The sequence below is a fragment of the Piliocolobus tephrosceles genome, chromosome 4, assembly GCF_002776525.5.
Source record: "Piliocolobus tephrosceles isolate RC106 chromosome 4, ASM277652v3, whole genome shotgun sequence".
Classification (NCBI taxonomy): Eukaryota; Metazoa; Chordata; class Mammalia; order Primates; family Cercopithecidae; genus Piliocolobus; species Piliocolobus tephrosceles.
Window position 1 is genome coordinate 42,093,787 of NC_045437.1, and position 17,658 is coordinate 42,111,444.

Here is a 17,658-nt window from a genome sequence, read left to right on the forward strand (position 1 = left end):
AGTTTGAGACCAGGCTGGACAGTACAATAAAACCCCAACTTTAAAATAAGTAAATAAATACAAAATGATGAAGAATAGTTAAAACTAACTTGTGCCAGGTGTGGTGGCTCATGACTGTAATCCCAGCAGTTTGGAAGACCGAGGCGGGCAGATCACCTGAGATCAGGAGTTTGAGACCAGCCTGACCAACATGGAGAAACCCTGTCTCTACTAAAAATACAAAATTAGCCGAGCATGGTGACACATGCCTGTAATCCCAGCTACTCGGGAGGGTGAGGCAGGAGAATCACTTGAACCCGGGAGGTGGAGGTTGCGGTGAGCCGAGATCATGCCACTTCACTCCAGCCTGGGCAATAAGAGCAAATTCCGCCTTTAGAAGATACAAAGAGTGGTGGACGTGGATAATGATAATGGTTGCAAAGCATTATGAACTGTACACATAATGCTTAAGATGGTAAACTTCATGTGTAAACTTATGTGTATTTTACAGAAAGAGAGAGAGAACTAGGCACTTACTCTAGCGTGCCCCTCACTAACATCCCAAATGTTCCTTTCTAATCGCCCCTACACATTTTTCTCCTGGCAGGACAGAATTCCAGTCTCTGCTCAGGAGCAACTATGTGATTTGGGGAAATGATAAACTTTCTATAAACCAGGGTTCCCCAGAAAAACTTTCTCTTCACAGGCCCAGTACTGCCTTTTTTTTTTTTTTCATCCCCTGAACCAAACTATTTGACTCTGGATAGCTTTTGCCCTAGATTATAGAATTTTATGTTAGTGTCATTAATTCCCTTTTCATGTGCAATTTGCTTCTAGGATTAAAGTCACCAGCCAGGTTCCTAAGCTATGTGGAATGCCCAGGGCCAGAAGAGTATAAAATTACAAAAGCTAGTGGCTTTTGAGTCTGAGAGTCCCTGATTACCTGCGACAGACACGGTGGCACAGCACTTTCTTCGCTGTGAGCCAGAGGTCTGGGGTTCTGCTGAAGAGGCCCAGGGGCCCTAGAGGCTGCAAGCCCTGAGCTCAGTATATTCTGGACCCTGTCCTCTCACTTTCCATCCATCGTGTGCCCCCCAATACTTGTGCCAGTTTTCCAGGAACAACCAAGAGTTCAACTGCGACCGGCTTCTTCCCCAACATCCCCCTCCTCCCTCCCCTCCCACACTTCTTTTTTGGGAAGTTTTTTAAAAATTAGGTTATTATATCCATGAAATTTTCTGTATTTCTTTTTTTGTTTTGTTTTGTTTTTTTGAGAGAGAGAGTCTCGCTCTGCCACCAGGCTGGAGTGCAGTGGCAGGACCTCGGCTCACTGCAAACTCCGCCACCCAGGTTCAAGTGATTCTCCTGCCTCAGCCTCCAGAGTAGCTGGGACTACAGGAGTGCATCACCAAGCCCAGTTAATTTTTGTATTTTTAGTAGAAACGGGGTTTCACCATGTTGGCCAGGATGGTCTCAATCCCTTGATGTCATGATCCGCCCCCCTCGGCCTCCCAAAGTGCTGGGATTACAGGCGTGAGCCACGACGCCCGGCCAACTTTCTGTATTTCTTTTAAAGTCATAGTGCTACTAAATTACAAGGCTTTGACTCCTGGATCTAAAAAGGTCACTAACTCCTGCTAAATCTTAAGCATTGATAGCAATTGAAGCCTCATTTTCAGACAAAGGTGAAGATGAAAATCAGAATAAGGGGCATTCGTGAGACATGGGGCCAGAAATGAAAACTATTCAACCCTCTTAATCCCTGGGAATATTGCAGAAGAAGTGGATTATGAGTTTGTAAGGACCCATTTTCAGAGACAAAATTAGTTCAGAGTTTCTCTTTCTCTATAAATTAAACAGTTGTGTTTTTGTTATTGTCGCTGTTGTTGTTTTGAGACAGGTTCTAGCTGAGCCAGGCTGGAGTACAGTGGTGTGATTCTGGCTCACTGCAATCTCTGCCTCCCACACTCAAGTGACACTGCCATCTCAACCTTCCAAATAGCTGGGACTACAGGTGTGCACCACCATGCCTGGCTAACTTTTGGATTTTTTTGTAGAGACGGGGGTTTTCACATATTGCCCAGGCTGGTGTCGAACTCCTGAGCTCAAGAAATCCACGCACCTAGGCCTCCCAAGGTGCTGAGATTACAGGCATAAATCACTAAGGCCAGCCTATAAATTAAATGTTGATATCAAAGGAATACTAATGTAAGACCAGTATGTGGGCCTCTGGGTCAGATTAACAATGTTTTATTGGAGCATTAAGACATTCTTTATTTAAAAATTATGAAAGGTTATGAAAAAGTTTATAAAAATTATATCTTATGGTCAAGATGATTACAATTTAATAGATTTGTCTTTAAAATTTGAGAAACAGATTTAGTTGACTTCCTCCTGTCTTTATTAGGTCTTATTGTTTGGGAAAGTAAGACTCAACGAGTAAAAGTTTTTGCCTTTCTATTTTTGAAATCTTTGAGTGACCATTTTGACTAAATGAATGACTTATTTTACAATGATCTGTGATCCTATTTTGTGATATCAAATGTTTTAAAACTTTGATGTTTGACAAACTTTCCAAAATCCAATTCTAAATTCAGTGTTTTTGCTCTCACTAATTTTTTTGACATTACTTCCCCTGAAATCCAGAGAGGCATATTTGGCTCACTTGGCATAATAAAATCACACAAGAAGTATTATCAAATATGAAATGATGTTTAACCTTTTTGGATTGTATTTATATAAATGTGTTCTTAGTGTGTGTTCCAAAATGTTATGAGATTCCTGTGATTCTGAAACATCTTAGTATATGTTATCAGAACTAATCATCATTATATTAAATTGTGGTATGTCATAAATATAACCAATTTCCTTGTCAATTGGGTCTTTAACCATTGCTATTCTAATACTTTTGTCATCCACAATTATTGTTTTACTTTGATCCTTTTACAGGGTAGTTTATAATCAGTTATAGAGCTCTGAACACTACCCTTTTTTTGTTTGTTTATTTGTTTTGAGACAGGGTCTCACTCTGTCACCCAGGTTGCAGTGTGGTGGTGGCATGAGCACTTTTCATTCTCAATCTCCTAGGCTCAAGCAATCCTCCTACCTCAGCCTCCCAAGTAGCTGAGACTACAGGTGTACCCCACACACCCAGATAATTTTTAAATTTTTTGTAGAGATGGAGTCTCCTTATGTTGCCCAGGCTGAGCTCAAACTCCTGGGCTCAAGCAGTCCTCCCACCCCAGCCTCCCAAAGTGCTGGGATTGCAGGCATCAGCCACCACACCGAGTCTTTTAATACATTTACTGACTCTTCATTAACAAATACTAAGTGTCTATATTGTGCTATGTAGTGATCAAGGTGCTGGAGATAAGTGATCAGCAAGCAGACACGGACTTGGCCATAAAGTGTTTGATACCTTCATGGGTTGGAAAAAAATAAAAACAGTAAACATGACAACAAATAAATAAATAAGATAGTGTTTATATGATAAATGCTATCAAGAAACTTAACACAAGTGAGCTGGAAAGGTAACTAGGAGGATTCTATATTAGCTAGTGTAGTAAGGATAGAATTATCAGAGATACTTCCACTTTGGTATGAATAATGCAATGAACAAAGCAAAAAAAAAAAAAAAAAATCTGGGCCATGCACAGTGGCTCACATCTGTAATCCTGGCACTTTGGGATCACTTGAGGCCAGGAGATTGAGACCAGCCTGGCCAACATGCTGATAGCCCATCTTTACTAAAAATACAAAAATATTAGCCAGGTGTGGCGCCATGCACCTGTAATCCCAACTACTTGGGAGGCTAAGGTGGGAGAATCATTTAAACCCAGGAGTCAGAGGTTGCACTGAGCTGAGATCTCCACACACACACACACACACACACACACACACACAAATGAAGGTGGAATTACCATCATGAGAGAAGATTCTAAGAATAGAACAACTTTATTATGGGCTAGGCATGGTGGCTCACATCTGTAATCCAAGCACTTTGAGAGGCTGAAGGCAAGAGGATCACTTGAGGCCAGAAATTCAAGACCAGCCCAGGCAACATAGTGAAATCCAATCTCTACCCCAGACCAAAAAAGAAAAGTTTTTAATTAGCAGGGTGTGGTGGTTCCTGCCTGTAGTCCCAGCCACTCAGGAGGCTGAGGCAAGAAGATTGCTTGAGCCCAGGAGTTCAAGGCTGAAGTGAGCTATGATGGTACCACTGTATTGTAGTCTGAGCTTACAGAGTGAGACCTTGCCTCGAAAATTAAAAAAAAAAAAAAAAAAAAAAAGTTTATTACAGCTAGGGAAAGAGAGAAAACAAATAATGGCTTTCTCCAGATTACAACAATCTTCTAGTCTTCTGCCCAAGATGCCATGCTGGCCTCCAGGCAAACCTGATACATGATTAGGTAAAGATGTCAGTTTTGATTTAGTTTTGATTGAATTATTTAATTACTGATGATACAGTGCCCACATATATGATATTGACTCCATAAATTATGAGGTTGGCCAAAGATGTAGTCAAGGCATTTTTAAGGGAGCTCTAACTGATTATGCTTGATGGTGTGTTTCTACATTTTCTCCCTAAGTATATCAGATTAGTTGACCCCTATATTAGCTGACCTCTTTATTCTCTAGGTTATGACACATTAATTCTTCCAGGATATAAGAGAAAATAAATAAAATGTAAAAGCAAAATACTATAAGCAATTTTTTTACCCATTTCCCCTTTGCCCCAAGAATACAGGCAGGTGGCACATGCAGCTGCAGCATTTACCCCAAGATCATTCACAGATTTTTTTTTCCAGATCATCTGGTATCTGTTTTCAGCTTTCTGTTCAAACAAGCTGCCCCAACCGTATCAGTCCTACTTTGATGTAATTCTCTGAAAAGCATTTGAGGATAAGTTTAGGACTGTAATCTACGAGTTATCTCAGGGTAAACAATGTAGCTGCAAGCACCACCAGCCAGTATTCTCAGGACAAATGGGAAATGGGTTAGTTAATTAGTGGACCCTTCCACAAATACTGGAGAACACTAGAACTTAGATATAAGTATTATAGTATAATTGCAGTTTGTGTAAATTAAGATTCTTTAATAAAGCATCACCTGCCTTAGCAGTTTTTGTCTAGGGGAGTTGAAAAGAACTAGTAGATTCTTTTGCACAGTTTGGAGGGAGAGGCATGTCCACATAAGAGCCTGGACAGCAGGTGTCTACCTGGGTGACACAGATCCCCTTTGGGAGTTGTCACTCCTATGTGTGTTATACCCATCCAGAGCACTGCCAACTCTCTATAATGCAAGTTTCTATTCACTGTTCACTCCTGGAGAGACATATGCCAGCTACATGCTCAAAGAAATGATAAAGCTACTTTTCTGAGATCACCACTGGTGTTTCTCTAGCAATTACTGGCAGGTAGGGGTTGCTCCTGCTCTCAGGATCCATTCTCCAGACATCTAGAGTCCATAAACTTTTCACCTAACAAGACCTTTCAATTTTCTGCCTTCTATATCTATTCTATCATTCTCATTCTGTTTCATTATTTTTCATTTCCTGTTCTATAGTTGTATATTTTCCTTTTTTCAAGTAAAAAGAAACATGGCTTTGAAGGGAAGCATCACATTTGAACCTTGTCTTTCTGGTTTTCAAATCAGCTCCTGGAGTAAACACAGAGTTCGCTGTGTTCTGAACAGTCTCGAGATTATTCTCTCATTAGTAAGAGCTGTGAGAGCTGCAGCCAGTTCCTCATCTTTGTATTTGTGGCTCCCTTTATAGCCCCTGGAACAGAGTAAGGTATCAAAACATGCTTGCTAAATGTTGGGATCAGGTTTTATAATAGTAAACAATAATGTTTGATTAAGTAATTCTATAATTGTAACCATCGATGCTTTGTAAATAGCATGTTTGACTCATATGAATTCCAATTTCACAATGGATATGAAAAGGAAGAAATAATCTACAGAAAGAATACAACAAAGAAGGACCCATTTTACATTCATTCCGACTAAGGTTATCTTTCAATCCATGATAAAATCTACAATGATAATATTGTTAAAAACTGAGCAAATTACTTTCAACCAGATACTGTCTAAACATTAACTTTTGCTATCAAAAGTATTCCTGATAGTTACTTTGTAAAATGAGAGCACATTTGGCTTCCATTTCAGAAGTAGTTAATAAAGTCTATGGGGTTAGATACTGTGCCAAGGGTCACTCATCTAGAACGGCATATAACTTCTCTGTAACTTAGCCACTGGGGCCTGAGACTTTAGCTTCTTGCTATTGTACACAGAAGTGCTGAAATCTTTTTCTTTTTTGGAGACAGGCTCTTACTCCATTGCTCAGGCTAGAGTACAGTGGCTCAATCTCAGCTCACTGCTGCCTCAACTTCCTGGCCTCAGGTGATTCTCCTGCCTCAGTCTTTCAAGTAGCTGGGACTGCAGTTAGGTGCCACCACACCCGGCTGATTTTTGTATTTTTCTTTTTCTGAGACAGAGTTTGGCTCTGTCACCCAGGCTGGAGTGCAGTGGCCGCAATCTCGGCTCACTGCAAGCTCTGCCTGCTGGGTTCACCCCATTCTCCTGGCTCAGCTTCCCGAGTAGCTGGGACTACAGGCGCCTGCCACCACGCCCGGCTATTTTTTTTTTTTTCTTTTCGTGTTTTTAGTAGAGGCAGGGTTTCACTGTGTTAGCCAGGATGGTCTTGATCTCCTGACCTCATGATCCAGCCACCTCGGCCTCCCAAGTGCTAGGATTAGAGGTGTGAGCCACCGCCCCCCGCCGGTATTTTTCGTAGAGACAGGATTTTGCCATGTTGCCCAGGCTGGTCTCCTATTCCTGGGCTCAAGAGATCTGCCTGCCTTGGCCTCCAAAAGTGTTGACATTACAGCTGTGAGCCACTGCACCTGGTCGAAATCTTCTTAATATAACAATTCAGCAGTAGAGGACAAAACTGGGAGTGAAAGACCATACTAACAATTGGGCAACTATGCTTACCCTGCTCCTCAATAACATCCCAAATTATCCTTTGCACATTCCCTCCCAAGCTTTTCTTTGCTGATACATAAGGTTTCAGTCTGCTCTTGGACCAGCAATGTGATTTGGTGGAGGAATGAACCTTCTATAAGAAAGCCAGGCACCATAAAAACAGCTTTTCCTCCACAGGCATAGTAGTACTTTTTCCTTTCATCTCCTAAACCAAACTGTCACTAATCTAGATAATTTCATCCCAGCTGATAAAATTTTTTGTTAACATCATTAATTCCATCTTCTGAGAAAATTTGCTCCTAAGACTAAAGTCATCACCCAGTTTCTTGTTATCTGCTTAGAACCACCCAAGAGAGCAGAAGAGTATAAAAATGCAAACACTGGAGATTTCTGAGTTCCTGATACACTGTCACCAATTGTGAGATGGATGCAATGAAGCAGCACTTTCCCCCTGGGGTGCAGCAGGAGCAGGACTTTCCTCTGGGGTGCAACCGGCCTGGGATTCAACAGACCAGGCACCAGGACACCAGAGGCCACCAATCCTGAGCCCAGGGGATTATGTGCCCTGTCAGCTCCCTTGTATGTTATTGTACACATACACCCAAATTCTGCAATACTTTACATTCAGCAATTCAACAGCAGAAGACAAAACTGGGAGAGTGAAAGACCAAATTAAGAATTAGGCAATGAGGCCAGGCGTGATGGCTCCTGCCTTTAATCCTAGCACTTTGGGAGGCCGAGGCAGGCAGGCCATTTGGGGTCAGGAGTTCCAGACCAGCCTGGCCAACATGGTGAAACCCTGTCTCTACTAAAAATACAAAAATTATCCAGGCATGGTGGTGGGGGCCTGTAATCCCAACTACTTGAAAGGCTGAGTCAGGAGAATCACTTGAACCCAGGAGGTGGGGGTTGCAGTGAGCCAAGATTGTGCCACTGCAGTCCAGCCTGGGAGACAGAGCAAGACCCCATCTCCAGGGTCAGGTGAGTGGGGGCGTGGAGAATTGGGCAATGACCAGCCTGGGCAACATGGTGAAACCCTATCTTTGCAAAAAAAATGCAAAAAAAAAAAAAAATTAGCCAGGTATGTTGGCACATTCTTGTGTTCCCAGCTACTCTGGAGGCTGACCAGGGAGATCATTTGAGCCTGGGAGGTCCAGGCTGCCGAGAGCATGACATTGCATTCCCACCAGAGCTCCAGAGAAAAACAATGTCTCATTAAAAAAAAAAAAAAAAGACAATGAATAGGCAAAGCATCCTAAGGGGCGGGGAAGGAAAGCCTGAGGCATCACATTATCCAACTTGAAACTACTCTGTAAGGATGCCATTATCCTAAGCAAATTAATGCAGAAACAAATATTGCATGTTGTCACTTATAAGTGGGAGCTAAACCACGTACAAAGGGACATAAAGATGAGAATAATAGCCCACTGGGGACTCCAAAAGGAGAGACGGAAGAAGATAAGGGGGTAGAGGCTGAAAAACTTCCTCCTGGGGACTTAGTTCACTCTTTGGGTGATGGGATCAATAGAAGCCTTAGAATCACACAATATATTCTTTTAACAAACCTACACATGTACCCCCGAATCTAAAATTAAAATGCAACATGAGTCAACATAACACAGAATGATAATATAATAAAATACACAAAAAATGATATTTTGATTAAAAAATTTGGCAACCACCCTGGCCTGCTCCTCAGTAACATCGTGATACTTTAGGCATCTAACAAGCATTACTCCGGGGCAGAAAGGGACCCAGTGTGCTCCAGTACCAGCAATGCATTTGGGGGCAGTAAGGAACTTTCTAACCAGGGTCTCCCCAAAAACCTTTCTCTCCACAAGAAAGGTAGTATTTTTTCTCTTCAATCCCTAAAGCAAACTATTTAACTAGATAACTTCATCACAGATGATAGGACTTTGTGTTAATCTTATTAATTCCATGTCCTGATGTAATTTGCTCCTAAAATTAAGGTTACCACCCACCTCCCTTACAATCTGATTTGGACCGCCCATGAGGCCAGAAGAGTATAAAAACGAGATGTTGACTTCCGAGTCCCAGATACCCGGTGTCAGCTGCTGAAAGAAGACCGCGATGGAGTTGCTGTCTCCCCTCCGAGTTTGGCAGGCCCGGGATTCCGCAAAGAAGGCAGCGGGGCCAGATACCTCCAGCCCCGAGCTCAGTACATTCAGTGTCCTGGATGCTCCCTTCCTGTCCTTACCATTTCGAGTCCTGGGACGGCCTAGAGTTCCACTGGGACCTACTTTCGCTTCCCGCGTGCTTCTTCGCTGAAACTGCCGGCGAAAAGATGTCTTTCCAAGCCTCAGAGCACCTTGAGATGTGCAGAGCACCTTGAGACCCTGAGGCGCAGGATCGCCTGCTCTGGATTCCGCGCCCGAATCCCAGGAGGAGCCCTCAGGAGAGCAAGAGGCTGTACAGGGTCCCAACGGGCTCCGGCCTCCGCAGTCTTCCTGGCAACTCGCCCCTCGCTCAGAGGACATACGACTGGAGCCGAGACGTCCGTCCGAGGAGACCTTTCAGAGTGTCAGCCTATTAGTGTTCCCCGAAGCCACTAACCGAAGTTCCAAGAATGCTGGCTACAGATTGCATGTGCTGGGGGCAGACGCCCTAAGACTGGGTCCACCGCCTGCTTTTGGAGTCCTGAGCCCTGAGACTTCCTCTGAGACCTTCAATTGGATGATCCTCTTGTTAAAAAAAAAAAAAAAACAAAAAACAAAAAAAAGTCACAGTAACACCTGAGTTCTCTCAAATGCGAAGGAAGAAGTTTTGCCTTGAAATCACTTTGTGCCTTTTTCTTTCCCCTTCTCAATAAAATTGTACACAAATGTGAAAATCCTGTTACCTGGGTTCCTGCTGATGATGTTGAGTGAGGATGAGACTCAGGGGTGGGGTGTCTGGTTGCTGGTGCCAGGACTGGCAGGAAACCTTGGGTCACCTAGATTTGCTGGTTGCAGAGCAAAATAAAATTTAAAAAGTGGTGTGTCTTATGCAGAGATTGGAGGGGAGGATCGGCCAGGGGTTGTGCACAGCAGGTGACTCACAGGCTGGGCCTACAGGAAACCGAGTGACCAGGCAGCAGACCTGAGAGCTTACTGCAGGAAATTCTTCTGTTCAAGACCCTGGAACTTTTTCCTCTGAGGCTTTGCACCCTTCTATCTTGAGACCTTGCTAAACTCATGAGTTCTGGAAGTTTGCTTTCAGACTCCATTTTTTTTTTTTTTTTTTTTTTTTTTTTTTTTTTGAGACAGAGTCTCCTTCCCTACCAGGCTGGAGTACAGTGGCAGGATCAAGGCTCACTGCAACCTCCACCTCCCGGGTTCAAACCATTGTCCTGCATCAGCCTCCCGAGTAGCTGGGACTATAGGCGCTTGCCAGCACGCCCACCTAATTTTTTTTTTTTTTTTCTTTTTCAGTAGAGACAGGGTTTCACCATGTTGACCAGGATGGTCTTGATCTCCTGACCTCATGACCCCCTTGCCTCCGCCTCCCAAAGTGCTGGGATTACAGGCATGAGCCTCCGCACCCTGCCTGCTTTTAGACTCTTTAAGATTTTCTACATAGGCTCATGTTCTATAAGTATGGACAGTTTCATTTTTTCACTTCCAATGTATATGCTTTTTAACTCCTTTTCTCACCTTATTTCACTGGCAAGTAATTCCAGTACCTTGTTGAATAGAAATGGTTCCAGTGAATGTCTTGGTCTTGTTCCTGATTTCATGGGAAAACCATCGAGTCTGTCACTATTACACACAATATTAGCTACAGGTTTTTGTAGATGTTCTTTGTACGGTTGAGGAAATTTCCTCTATTCCCACATTGCTGAGAGTTGGTTTTTAAATTTTAAATCATGAATGGGTATAGATTTTCTTAAATGCTTTTTGTGGTTGAGGCTGCAGTGAACTATGCATGTGCCACTGCACTCCAGCATGGGTAACAAAAATACTGAGGAGTGGCCCTTTAGCAGTTTCTTGCTTTCTCTAACTCCACTCATTCTCTTGCCTCTCCTGAGATAGAAATAGTGATGCTTTCTTCTAGTGCCAGGTCTGGAGTGCTCCCTACCTTTTGTTTCCTTTAACCTGTCCATACATGCGCATTGTAAGTAGTCAATTACTGTATTAAACTCTTCTCAGCTACCCCTTTAGAGTGCGCATCTGTTTTATGCAGCAATGTTAATGATACAGGTTCCACTGGCAAGTATAAAATTACTCCAAAATATTTAGGAAAGCAAAATATTTAATTCTGGGGCATTTCAGAGTTTGGACAAAGAAAGATGATACAGCATCGGAGTAAACAGATGGGGTGTCTACCAAAGCAAAAGAAAAAGACAGTGACATAACATGGAAGCTGAAGAAATACATTTGCTATACAAAGTGCTGATGAGAGGTTGAGGATTGTGGAAATAGGAAAATGAAATGGTGGAATATAAGTTTCATTGTACAGGATTCACTGGGGTTGCTTGCAGGAAACTAGGAGGACAGAAACATTTCCAAATAAGGAAAGAAGCATAGGCAGCAAGCTAGGACGAGCCTGAGCATGCCTGGACATGTCTGGGCATGTCCAGGCAGATCAGGGAACAAATGGGTTAGGCCTTCTGAAAACTGGAGATACAGAATATACAGTTCTTATGCTACATTTTAATTTTTTATTTAACAATAATTTAAAATATACAAGAAAAATGCAAGAATGAACCACAGAAATCCAGCATACCTTTTATCTATAGTCCCCAATTTTTAATAATATTCCACATTTGGCTCTTCTCTCTCTAAAGAATTTGCAAAAAAATTATACAACCTACAGCCAGTGTACTTTAATATTTAGTGTGCATTTCCTAGGAACAGGGATATTTTCTTACATAAGTACAGTACAGTTATAAAATTAAGGGAATTTAACCCTACTGTAATGCATGTACATAATATAAAGCCCATACTCCAGTTTTGCCAATCTTCCTAATAATGCCCTTTACAGCACATATACTCCTCCAGTACATGTTCTAGTCCAGATTCAAGTATCACCTTTTTTTTCTATTTTCCTTTAATATGGAACTATTCCTTACTCTTTCATGCCTTAACATTTTGAAGAAAACTGGCCAATTATTTCACTGAATAGTCCTAGAGTTGGGTTTTTTCTAATTTACCCTCTTGTTCAGACTCAGATTATGCATCACCTATTGTGGAATGCCACAGAAGTCATGTTATGCAACTACAAGGTATCACATTTAAAAGTATGCCATATCTTGCTGCTCATTGGTGATGTTTGATCACCCTAGAAAGATATTTGGTATTTCCACTAAAAAGCTACTATTTCCTCCCTCAACTTATAAGCAATCTGTTGGAAATGAAAGCTTGGAGTCACAAAGAAAACGAGCACTTGAAGAAAAGATTGATCAGTAACGTGAATTTACTTCTGTAGAAGGGTGCTGCCTGTAAGCTTGATCGCCATGAGAGCACCCTGAACAAAGGAAAGCAGGGGTTCTTATCCCTGACACATTGGGTCCCTACTGCGGTGTCCTATCTCCATTGGCTGGAGCTGGACTGCACAATCTAGACTGATCCCAATTGGCTAAAAACTTAAACTTTCCTAAATAGGTAAAGGTGCAATGGGCAACAAAGAAAGGGAGGGGGTTGCTTGCGGGAAACTAGGAGGACAGTAACATTTCCAAATAAGGAAAGAAGCATAGGCAGCAAGCTAGGATGTGCCTGGGCATGTCTGGGCATGTCCAGGCAGATCAGGGAACAAATGGGTTAGGCCTTCGATTAATATTACAAGGACATAGGATATGCTTATTCCTTTACTGTATTTAACAACCACCCAGGGGACAACAAAGAGTGATTAGTAGAGTAAAAGATTTGTCACTATGAAACATAAAGGAAACCTGAAAGGAGCTTTTAAGAGGAACTATCCTTCTTAAAACTTATTATTCTTAACAAGGAGGTAAACTTTTATTCTTAAAAATTTTCCCCTCTTGATTTTACATTCTTCCTCTTCAAATCTTTTTAACATGTCTTGACTCAATTGCTCTTCTTGGTCAGTTAGAAGGAGCAACTTATCTGAATAAGGAGGAGGAAAGTTGAAAAGGATTTTGGTAAGAGCTTTTTCTAAAAGCTTTTGCAGTAATCCATGAATTCAAGGTATGATACGACATCCTACAAGGATAAGCACACTTACTATAAGGGCAGGTGAGGTGAAGACTGAGGACATAAGTCGCTTCCATTTGCCAAACCATCTCTTCATTAAGTTAGTGAAAGGATCATGTATCCCAGAATTTTCAGTTAGTTCACTTGATAAAGCAGTAAGACCTTGCAGTGTTTTTGTTATAGTTCCATCGGGGCAGAATTATTGTGGATAAAGGTACAGCATGGGGTTCCAATCATAATACAAACTGCACCCTTTTCTGCTAGTATCATGTCTAATGCTACTCTATTTTCCCAAGCCATTTGACTGGCGGGTCCTAATTGCTCAGCTATTCCTTTAATAGCATCTCTTATATAATTAACAAACTGTTGTTGGTTGTAGTAAATATAATTTATCCAGTCTACATTTTTATTGATAGTCACCCACCCAAATAATGACTCAAATCCTGCGGCTATTTGATTTTGGGCTTTAAATTCATCTGGTACTCCTTGTGGGACTCTAATCGCATCTATATAAACATTAGGGTCAAAGGACTTACAAGGGACATTTCTTGTGCTCCAGTGTTCGGTTGTTATTTCCTATGGTGTATGAAACGTCAGGGTGAAAGGGATAGTCAATTGAATTAGAGCACAAGTACCACTCCAGTTACTTGACAGAGTGCCCAATAACGGTGTCTTAATTTAATTTAGGAGAGCTAAATAATTAAACATGAGGCCAAAGTACATAAGAAAGCGGCAGCCTTTTATTGCAAATATGCACACACTCTCTGGCGAGGTTCTCCCTTCCTCAGGTATGGGGCCAGGGAAGTCGCAGGGGCGCTCTGGGTGAGGTTCTCCGGTCCACGAATGCCGGGGCGGAAGAAGTCACGGTGGCTCCTGAGGGCGGCAGACTTTTATGCATTGGTACTGGAAGGGGGAGGGCAGTGGGCGGGATAAGGGTGTGATAAGGGCGACTCCATAGGCATGACCAGGGAAGTTTCCATCTCTTCGGATTGACGTCACCTGGCGCATGCTCAGTTGATCTGCATTTTCCCCAGCGCGGGCTGCATTTTCTTGAGCGCAGGTAAGTTGGTGATGAAGAACCTGGAAGCAACAGGGACTGTGCCTTCTTGTTCACCTTTCTCCATCTTGTCCCTTCTCCCTCACCCAAACAAAAGGTCCACCACAATACCACCATACATGTGCCTGAGGATGGATAGGGGCGGATTGATGGGTTAGCTCTTGGAAGTGCCTGAGCTCACTGCATCCTGTTAGGTTTCCAAGGAACACCAAGTTTTCCCCCTGTGGTGAGAGACAGGAGGCAAAATTGGCCCTGGAAGATGAAGGCTGGATGGCCCTCAGGGGCTGACCCGCAGGGTGCTGGACCTCAGGGAATAGCAGAGAGAGTGTTTGGCACGATTTATTACCCGAGGCCTTGGGGTCTTGGAAGAGAGCTGCCATGCAGTCCATGTCTGGTCAATTAGAAGACCATCCAAGTGGAAAGGGGACAGTTTGGGCCTCTGGTCTACCATGTGCACAGGCGTAACAATAGCTTTTATTTAGAACGTGGATGGAATATTTAACCCATTCCAACCAGGCACTTGCATCTGGTACCCTGTTTCAATTGCTAAAGTTTGCCTTAGGTCTTTTACTTCTACTATGCTACTTTGGTTTTGTCATTGGGTATGAGATGGGTGATTGTTTTAGGAGGATGGGATAGAGAGGTTGAAGCAGCAACAAAGTGTATTTCAAAAAATCCTCTAAATCCATTCCTGAGATGTCGGCTTCCATACCATAAATATGACTTCATGATGGGGAAGAGTTTGGGGATGTTGCAATAGTGATAGTGAGCTGTACAGGATTACATTGGTTATGTTGACAATTAGTAGGAGCAGCCTCTTTGGTAAAATGGATATACGGTTTTAAGAACTGACAAAGACTTACGGGAGCAGTTCAGCCTAGACCTTTGGTGTTCCATAGGACATTAGACCAAGTATAGCAGAGGGACTCTGTTTTAGGGGGACAAGAGTCCCATTCCCACCAGTTAATACAACTACTATTCTTGGGATTATTATCTATGTAGGAATTTACTATATCTTTCCAATCTGAGGAAGTCCAAGAGGGGCAGAGATATTTCTCTGAAGCAGTAACTGTCTTTGGTTTTGTAAATATCCACAGGATATGACTAAACAAGTATCAAAGGTAATAATCTGGGGTGGACTTGATCTAGTTACCTTAATTATAAGATGGGGAGCAGTTAAGGAAAAGAAAAGAAGAGATAGGGAGATTAAGCTTTTTTCTTTAACGTTACTTTGGTGGGAGTTGACCCTGGGACTACCATCCATGGCTTTGGAGAAGGTAATTGCATTTTAACTGGAGTATAATGAGTCCACCCTTTCTCAGTGGCTCGGACTGCTGTCTTAGTTGTTATGAGCATCACATAGGGTCCTTCCCAGGTAGGCTTGCATTTACCCTCTTTCCAGCCTTTGATCAGGAGGTGATCTGTGGGTTGGTGTTGGTGGACCAGAAATTGGAGGGGTGGAGTCTGTGCTAGAAAGCCTTGAGTCCTGAGGGTAGAAAGGGTGGAAGACAGACCAAATAAATGATTTCTAAGGAACTGATCTTTTGTTTCAAACGTGGGAAGGTCAGTAGTAGTGTTTAGGTAAGGCAACCCATAAAGCATTTCATAGGGAGACAGGCCCAGATCTTTCTAAGGGGCAGTTTGGATCCTTAATAAAGCAATGGAAAGGCATTTTGTCCATGACAACCGAGTTTCTAATATTAATTTGGTTAGATGATTCTTTAGAGTTTGATTCATTCTTTCTACTCTTCCTGAGGAGGGCAGAGTATGATATTGCCATTTTATACCTAGTGCTTGGGTTAGTCCTTTAATGATGTATGCAGTGAAATGGGTTCCATTATCCAAATCAATGTTCTCTGTTAGTCCAAACCTGGGTATGATGTTCCAACAGAGCTTTGATTACATTACTGGCTGTTGCACTTGGGAAAGGAATGGCTTATACCCAGTGGTAAGATGATCTACTATTACTAGTAAATATTTAAGGCGGCCTATTGGAGGCATTTCAGTATAGTCCACTTGAACACTTTGAAATGGGCTGCTACAGAGAAACATCCAGCTAGGCGCCCCCGCTTAAATCCGCCAGCTCCGCTCTAGTAGAAACTGCGACGGAGAAAACACCGACCTGCTGCACCTCTCAAAACTCTGTCTCGAAACTCCTACGCGAGCACCTAATGGTGCTGGGTGTAATGTTGCTAGCACAGAGTCAACAGCTGTGCAGGAACCTAGAAACAACTGGCTCTCACAAAGGACTGTGTGACAGAGAGCAATAGCTGGTTCCAGACACAGCTGGTTTTAGAGAAATGAATGGCATCGTCCTCAAGAAAACACTGGCTCTATGCAAATGTTTGTGACGGAAATACCACCACGAACGCCAGCACAGGAAAACCCAATACTGAGAACGAAGGGGGTCTGCCGAGAGCTGCGCCTCCAAGGAGTAACTGCCAGCCCGCAAAGTGCGAATGAGAAACCGGCCATTCCGTACTGCCACGGAAAAGCATCTGACGTCGCCGAGAAGCAGTGAAGCCAGAAGTGGCCACTTTTGAAGAAAAAGGAACGTGACTGACAAACACCCGATTCCCAGAAAGAATCGGTATTTGTTCCAAAACACAGCCGGATAAACCGGGAATCTGCAGAGTGGTTGCACCTATTTCAGATGCAACTGAGGAAACGGGGTCACCCAGAGCCTCAACTTCCTGGGCTCTGGCAAGCCTTTGTAGAAGCAACAGGCAGTGCTGCCAATGAGGAGCATCTGGCGGCAAAACTGGTGGTAATGCCACTGATAAAAGGCCTGTTAGGCAAAAACAGTAATTTTTAGTTTCCAGGGATCATGGGTCAACGCAGAGCAGACAGCATAAAGCTGAGGGCTGACAAAAGAAAAATTAGCAACAATTGTTTTTTAAAAGGGCAAGTTACCTGAAAATATAACACAATAGAAATACATTTGGAAAAATTCATTGAATGAAAATCAAAACTAAGCAAAACATAAAAAACTGACTCTGCAAAGAAGAAAATGCAAACACTTCTAAACAGTGTGGTTTCACAGCTGTAATATCGCTGTCACACCTATATCAATATCTGCTTGATCTAAACCTGGACTTCTAAGGCATTGCAGGCACTGCTAAACCAACACATGCTACTCCTAAAAGATCTTCTTCACCGAGATGCCCCGACATCCAGTTTAAAACTCATAGGCATAACTAAAGCAGGATAAGAAATTAAGAAACCTAAACTAAGAAGTCACAGGCATGGTTATGCTAGTACTAGTTTGGACTAAATCTGGACTTGCAAGAGCTAAGAAACTGCATTCCCGCGGGCACTTAGAATCCAAAAATGAACTTGTTACTCTATAAGAAATCCCTAACCCAGGACTCGCTCAGAATAAGATATTTTATTTTTTATTTTATTTTATTTTTTTTGAGACGGAGTCTCACTCTGTCACCCAGGCTGGAGTGCTGTGGCCGGATCTCAGCTCACTGCAATCTC